The sequence below is a fragment of the Leptopilina boulardi genome, unplaced genomic scaffold, assembly GCF_019393585.1.
Source record: "Leptopilina boulardi isolate dan_hultmark-lab unplaced genomic scaffold, ZJU_Lbou_2.1 LbouV2_341, whole genome shotgun sequence".
NCBI lineage: Eukaryota > Metazoa > Arthropoda > Insecta > Hymenoptera > Figitidae > Leptopilina > Leptopilina boulardi.
The window spans coordinates 3,797,975-3,806,686 of NW_026137909.1; the positions used below are offsets into that span (position 1 = coordinate 3,797,975).

General features: G+C 26.6%; 1 protein-coding gene across 1 annotated transcript in view; it reads left to right on the plus strand.

Moving 5' to 3' along the window:
• LOC127285775 (chymotrypsin-1-like) overlaps nt 1-8,712 on the plus strand; it is a 164,320-nt gene that overhangs the window by 138,995 nt on the left and 16,613 nt on the right. The gene's annotated exons all lie outside the window — the stretch shown is intronic.

Sequence of the window (8,712 nt, forward strand, 5' to 3'; positions counted from 1 at the left end):
CATAAAGATACCTCATTTAATCTACAAATTTTCTATTCCTCTAAATACGCTCCTGATGTCATGACACAGTCAATTAAAAGGAATAGACATATCCACTTCACTCTCCAAATTTCTTATTCCTTTCAATGCGCTTCAGAAATTTTGATACTGTCGATTGAAAGGAATAGATATTTAAAATTTACTCTCCAAACATTTAATTTTTCTCTATTCGCTACGAAAAATTTGAAAATATGAAACTTTGCGCATTAAGAAGAATAAGAAGTTTGAATTCTTTTCTATTGACTTACCTCTACTGGGAATAGAGAAGAATTCATTTTTCTGATATTTTGATGTTCAGTGAGGAATTGGGTTAAAACGTAAAATCGCCTATTCAGAAAAATTAAAAATTCTCAACTTCTGCTCTATGTCTGCAAACTTTCAATTTTTCTCTATTCCTCGCTTCTTACCGGGTATATTTCCAAATAAAAATTAATTTTATTAATACAAATAAATTTTTCAATTTGATGGTAAAATAATTATCAAAATAAAAACAAAAATGTTTATTACATTGCGATAATTTCTTACGTAACTTTAATATTAATATAACTTTAATTTAATATTCATTAGTTTCTTAAATGCTTAGGCAAAATATGTTTTCTACAAAGAAACATAAGTACACATACATTTCACGTAAGTCTAATATCAATTACTTTAAAGTTGAATAAAAATATACCTAAATTCAGGTTATGTTTTTCAAAACAATATGACAGCAACAGATCAAAACAAATATTTTTTGATAAGCGTACGTTGATGGTACCTATCTTTTTTTTCGCCACCTATGGACAAGCGGAGTATTACTCGAGCAAGATGTATTGCTGCCTCACATAGTGGTATTCCTATGTACACATAAAAACGAAAATTTTAAAATTGCATTTTTTCGGTTGTTTTCAAAATTGTAGACTTTGAATTTAAAGTTAATTTAAAAAATGTTTCAATTAAATGAAACTGAAGACGTCTTCTTTTACGTACCGTAAAAAAATTTGACTTTTGAAGACACTGATTTTTATTCAATAAAGATAAGTGCGGTTTTAAATTATTTAATTTCTTTCAAATTCAATTTTACCTGAAAGGAGAGATTGTAGAATATCTTCTTTTAGATCTTCCGTTATTATTTTTACGACTGCCTCCTTTTTCTGATAATGACACAAATTATTTATGGGTACAGCATGAACAAAATTTGCCGTTTTCTTCCAATTACCCCCAATTTTGTTGTAAATCTGTACAACTTAAATTTTGCAAGTTTTCTAACCCTATACTGAAATATATAAACAATATAAGATTTTTAAATAGAATGAAGTAATAAATTCATGAGAAAGTAAAAAAAGCAAAAGAGACCTTATCAATAAGACACCTTTTGAAATTCTAACTTTAAATATAAAGAAGACAGCAAAATTTATATCTAACAACATATAATAAAAATTAAAATTGTTGAAAAGAATGTATTTTAATAAGTAAAATTTTCAAAATTAGAGCATTTTTAACACTATTGATGATTGAAATATTAGTATTAAGAAATTTTTATTAACTTACCGATTTATATACAGTAAAGTTCCGAACACGTGTTTGCATTTACCATTTGCTCCAGCTATGCAAGAACAATAAGGTATCATTTTTTTATTTTTAATTTTGAGTATCACTTTATAACAAGCTGTTTTATCTCGACAAGAGGACATACACTGAGAAACAATTTTCATTTTGTCACTTTCTCGACTTTCAATGCCACATTGAATAATGCGTTCATTTATCAATATTTGTTCTCCTTCTTTTAATGGGCGTTTTAAATCGCCTGCAAACTTTAAAATGTTTAGGAGACTAATATTTTTCATCATTGTGATCACTTACAAAAAAAAATTGTAAACAATATAGTACTATGTAATTTAGATGACATATAAGTTCGAATATGTCATATACATATACCTGTAACACTGACCATAAACAATGCGGTATAACTTATAAAGGAAAAGATTTTTCCAAAAGGTTTTTTTTCTATATCATAAGCAGAAAGGCGCATTATATATCTCTAGGTTATTTACAGTAAAATATCTATTAGTGAATTAATTATTATTTAAATAATTTATCGTTTTCCCATGTATTTTTTAAATTTTCCCCACTAAATTTAGTTCTCCCGCCATTCGCTTAGGCGGCGCCATTGTCGGTTTGATTCGCCAATTCTTTGAAAATGTAGTACCTTATTTGATGTTTGTATCATGCGTTTTTTGTCTGTCTAATAAAAAAGTAAAACGACGTGATAGTGCTGGTTGGGTCAATAAATGTACCCCTACAGCACCAAAACTTTCCAAAGATTTATTCGAAATATTCGGAATATTTAATTCCAATGTTTAGTGAAAATTGTGTAAAGATTTAAAGGTCCCACTTGAATAATTGTTCAGGAAAGTTTCACAAAGATTCACACTAAACATTTATTTAATCGGGACGTTTAAATCTTTACACAATTTTCACTAAACATTGCAATTAAATATTCCGAACATTTCAAGTAAATCTTTAGGAAAGTTTCGGTGCTGTTGGGGGTAGTATTGGTTGGGTCACTTAAAGTTTTACAATTATGATACGTCTTGACATCATAAATTCATTTTTCGACATAGCGATGTGTCAAAAACGTCATTTACCAGTGGAAATAAAAGATAAACCCATTAACGACCCCAAAAACTCAATAAGTATTGATTTTCAAGCAAATTCGGTGAATTTTAAAATTTGTAGTTTATTTCGGATCCGCCATGTTGAATTATTGAAAAGTAACTTCAGATTCGTAACCGGCGACCCCAAAAACCCCCGAGTAACAAATTTCATATAAATCCATTGAGTTTTTGAAAAAATTGTCCGCCATATTGGATCCGCCATTTTGAATTTTTTAAAACTTATACCGTATTCGTGTTTAGTGACCCAAAAAACATAAGTATATGGTGCAGAAATAAAAATAATTCATCAATATATTATTTTTTGCAAAATAGTATTTTTTAAATCTTTTTTAGTGGAAAATCGCCATTTTGTCGTCCGCCATCTTAAATTTTGAAATTCACAACTATACAGTTTTGTAGCTGGGTATTCGAGGACGCGATATTTTGGGTTCCGGAGCAAATTAACTGTCGTTTTCCATGTCAAAATATTTTTTGAATAAAAATTTTTTTGCAGAAAATCATGTTTTTATGCAATAAAATTGTTATAAATATTAAGGATTTAATTATAATTAAATTAAATTTTACGTTAGAAATGGGCTATCCTGAATTTTTAAAATTATTTTTTCATACAAAATAACAGCTGCTAAGTGAAGGTAAATTTTTCATCCTGGCGGTCGTTAATGGGTTAAAGTTTTAGAAACGTTCCTAAATCGAATGATAATGTCTTGTTTCGAGTCTACTGCAATAACGCATTATAAACATTTCGTGTTGTCAAATCGTTTTGGGGGCGTTCATTAATTTAAATAAGATTTTTTTTTAAATTCATAACACTCCCCTTTGTGAGATTTTTTCGGACCTCCCTCCTCTCCCCTCTCTTGAGACGCTCTACAGAGGGTACTGCAAAACCTTACAAATTTTAGTCCTCTACTTTGGCGCCCTCTACGAAACGTAATTAACAATGAAAAAACAAAACAATTTTTGCTTTTGCTTCCTCGTGGAGGAAGCTTTGTAGTCCTTTCGTTTATAAAACTTTTCAAAGTGGCGGAAACAAATTTTTTTCTTTATAGAAACATGTTATATGAGATCCTGATCAATTGTCCGGATGTATGTATGTGTGTGTGTGTGTGTGGATCCCTTTTTTGTTTAGAAGATAACTTTAACAGGTTTTAATGGATTTAGATAAAATTTGGTAGGCTCATTTATCATATTAATATCTCAAATCTGACCAAAGGATTTTGAAAAATACCCCAAAAAAAAAATTCTATCGTCTTTTTTCCAAAAAATTTTTTTTAATCGAAAAAATTTTTAATTAGAAAAATTTAAGGTTATATATAATAAAATCGTATTCCTTACGTCAAGACGAATCGATCGATGTATATAAAGTATACATTTGAGGTAAATTTAAAGAATTAATGAAAGTTAAAAAATCAAAAATTCACATTTTGGCAATAAAATTTTGTGATTTTTTAAATTGAAGTTTATATATGAAATAATTGTATTCCTTACGTCAAGGCAAATCGATCGATATATATAAAGTATACATTTGAGGTAAATTTAAAGAATTAATGAGAGTTAAAAAATCAAAAATTCACATTTTGGCAATAAAATTTTGCTGATCGTAAAGAGGAAGCAAAATGTTCATGTAATGAACATCTGAATTTACAACTTGTTTGTAGTTTTAATTATGTATTTTCAGGAATAAAAAATAGTTTTTAAATTTATATTAAAATTGCTGTAAAAAAAATTGTAAAGAGTAGCCCATTTTTCGTCTTCGCAAACGCAAGTACGCCTGAATGCTATTTGATTGGCACTCTTGATATAATTTTTCTTCGAAACCTTGGCATTGCTTATATACAAATGTCAGGGAATTATTTAATTATTTTGTATTATCGTCTTCCGACGATTTTATGATATCTCTGATATATACTATTAAGTTGAATTTTTACAAATCTTTCTGCAATGGAGACAGAAACTCACCGTCCCTGGACCACTTATTTTGCTTCTGTAAAAGACATTTGCAACCATCGTGAGTAAAATAAGAAGGTTTCAAAAAAAAAAGTTATTAGAATAAGAATTCCGGTTCGCAGACTTATAAAAAGAAACTTTTATAACACAGTAAAATGACCAGGAAAAAAATGTTAAATGCGGTCATGGATTAATATAAAGAAAATTTATTCTTGTAAGTATATAGATGTTGAAAGAATAAAGATTGATGGGTATGATAATAATGTGTAAAGAATAAATAAATATATTATATATTTATGATATAAAGCAGAATTTTGATGAACTTGCAAAAAATAAAGAAATATTTTTTTAAATTTCAGATAAACTTATTAATAAATTAATACTATTAAGAATTTGTAATAAATTTTTACAATTTTTTTTTATTATTTAAGAAAAAGTATCGTAATGTTTAATTTTAAAAAAATAACTATTTTATTGTAGGTAATTATAAATTATACTGATTTTTGTATTAAAAATACCAAAAAATATATCAATAAACTAATAATTAAATTATTATTAAATAGTAATACTTCTTAAAATTCTGAATGACTATTTAAAATTTTACATTAAATATTTTTTTCATCAAAATATCGTAGACCTAGTCTATTAACATAAGCGAATTCTATATTTTTTTCTCAGGAAATCGTAAACTTTTTTCGTTTAGAGTTTCAACCTTTTTATTAAATAATATATATATATTAATGTCATTTTCAATATATATATATATATAAATTTCATTGGAATTTTTATTTTAAAAAATTAATTCTTGAACTTATTTTATACGTAGACATTTAAAACATTTTTTAATAGGTAATCAAAAATTAGAAAAATATAGTAAATGAAAAATAGCACTTTCTTCAAGCAGGAATATTTTAAACGTTATTATAATCTTAAAACTGAAAAATTTTCGTTTAACAAAATTCAATGCAAAGAAAATTATGATTAAAATTAATTGTAATCAATTTTAGAAGATCTTGTTAATTGCAGAAAAACGATGTTGATTCAAAATCTGTTTTTTAACATTTTAATGTTTTTTCTTTCAACTTAGACAAAAATTACAATTTTTATCTAATTTTAATAAACAAGGGCTTATTTTATTCAGTGAAATATAATATACAATCGTTTATATTTTAATATTGTTAAAAGTAAATTGTATTGTATTGTTTAAAATATAAAGAATTGAAATTTTATATAGTAAATAATTTTTTTACAACATAATTTTAAGGTTATGTGAGTGTAAGGTCTGTAATGTTAATTTGTCCGTAACCTTTCTCGTATAATAATGAATGGATTCAGCTGAAATTTTGTGGAGGAATTTAAAATATGATAAAAAATGGTTGTGAAGTGCAAAAATGTTGATATATTGGTAAATAAATAATAAAAGGCATAAAAATTGTTAGAAAATCCGACTCTCCCACATTTTTTAATTATTTTCATGTGTCTTATAATAATTATTTAACAATATATATTAACATTTTCGCACTTGACAACAATTCTTTATCATATTTGGAACTCCTCCATAAAATTTCAATTCAATCCGTTCAGTATTTTACGAGAAAAGTTACGGACAAATTAACATTACAGACCTAACAGTCACATAACCTTAAAAATATAAAAATATAGAGGCGCATGATTAAACCTCAAATTTGTTTTTTCGAATTTTTATTTTCTCGAAAATCGTTTTATCTAAAAGAAATTGACTATAATTTTTTGAATTCGAATCGTCAGATTATATAAATAAAAATACTTTCGAATTATTATTTGACAGAATTTTTTTACTTCGAAATAATATTTTTTATAATTTTTCAATTTACCGAGTAATCATTTCTCATAATTATTATTGTAGCGAATTAGTGTTTTTTATAATTTTTATTTTTCCAAAAACCTGTTAATACTATTTTTGATTTTACATAATTACAATTTTTTATAATTTGTTTTTCTTCGAATTACCATTTTGTATAATAAATGTGCGATTCCAGGTGAGATTTTGACTTTTTCGGAGTAGGTTAACCGATTGCAATGAAACATTGGAATTTTGTTATATATTGTAAGACTAATCTTTAAGGCCAGGTCTAAGTGAGGCAGTGCCATCTACATTGAAACTAAAATTTTGGAAAATTTCCAACAGCCTTTTCTTGAAAACAAGAAGGTAAAATGCTTTTTCCTTTATGGATAATTGATTATTGGCAAGATATACACCAGCTAAAACTTTTTTTCAGTTAAAATAATAAAAAAAATTTCATGTCAATAAATTAAATATGAGCACTTTTTTCACAAAAACTGTAACAGTACTTTCTCAGAAATTACAATCAAAAATGCAATTTCCATTTGGAAAATTAATAAACGCTAAAAAATACACGACCTAAGATTTACCAATCACGAAAATAAGAAAAAAAAATTTTATTAAATATTTAACATATTGATACTGCTTTACTGATTGTGACAGCCCTTTGGCAGGTTATATATGTCACCAGACGTTTCGCAGTTTTGCCGAAAGGAGGAGATTGGCGCTGTTGCTAACCACCTGAAATACATAATCTACCAAAGGGCTGTCACAATCAGTAAAGCAGTATCAATATGTTAAATATTTAATAAAATTTTTTTTTCTTATTTTCGTGATTGGTAAATCTTAGGTCGTGTATTTTTTAGCGTTTATTAATTTTCCAAATGGAAATTGCATTTTTGATTGTAATTTCTGAGAAAGTACTGTTACAGTTTTTGTGAAAAAAGTGCTCATATTTAATTTATTGACATGAAATATTTTTTATTATTTTAACTCAAAAAAAGTTTTAGCTGGTGTATATCTTGCCAATAATCAATTATCCATAAAGGAATAAGCATTTTACCATCTTGTTTTCAAGAAAAGGCTGTTGAAAATTTTCCAAAATTTTAGTATCAATGTAGATGGCGCTGCCTCACTTGGACCTGGCCTTAACGTAAATTGCAGCTTAAAATATTTGTTAGTTTACGAGATTTGTAATAATAAGAAAAACTTTTAAATTGCTTTATCTTCCGTTCTAATAACCGGATTGAGGTCTTCCTTTTTTCAAAATGTCATAGAAAATATGAGGAATAAATCTCTTTCAGAACAATTTTTTATAATTTTAGAACTAAAAAAGTTATTCAATAATAACTGAATAAATTTCACGCGACAATGTAAAATTTAGTCACTTAAACGCTAAAATGATCTTACCTGTGTTTTCTTTAATGTTCCAAACGAATCCAATTGTAAATGCAAGTTTAACTTATTTAATTTTAATATAATTTACGAGTATAAACAATTGCCATTTCTGCTAGTTGACGTGCAGACGACATTGCGCACGCAGCATTCTTCTGTAACCAGCTGACGTGATTCGTGGACTAAATTGGATAAGTGAGAATGCTGCGTGCGCAATGTCGTCTGCACGTCAACTAGCAGAAATCGCAATTGTTTATACTCGTAAATTATATTAAAATTAAATAAGTTAAACTTGCATTTACAATTGGATTTCTTTGGAACATTAAAGAAAACACATGTAGGATCATTTTAGCGTTTAAGTGATTGCATTTTAGATTGTCGCGTGAAATTTATTCAATTATTATTGAATAACTTTTTTAGTTCTAAAATTATAAAAAATTGTTCTGAAAGAGATTTATTCCTCTCATTTTCCTTGATATTTTTAAAAAAAAGTAGACCTCAATCCAATTATTAGAACGGAAGATATAGCAGTTTAAATTTTTTTTTTATTATTGCAAATCTCGTAAACTAAGAAATATTTTAAGCTGAAATTTACGTGAAAGATTAATCTTACAATATATAACAAAATTCCAATGTTTCATTGCAATCGGTTAACCTACTCTGAAAAAGTCAAAATCTCACCTGGAATCGCACATTTATTATACAAAATGGTAATTCGAAGAAAAACAAATTATAAAAAATGGTAATTATGTAAAATCAAAAATAGTATAAACAGGTTTTTGGAAAAATAAAAATTATGAAAAACCCTAAATCTCTACAATAATAATTATGAGAAATGATTACTCGGTAAATTGA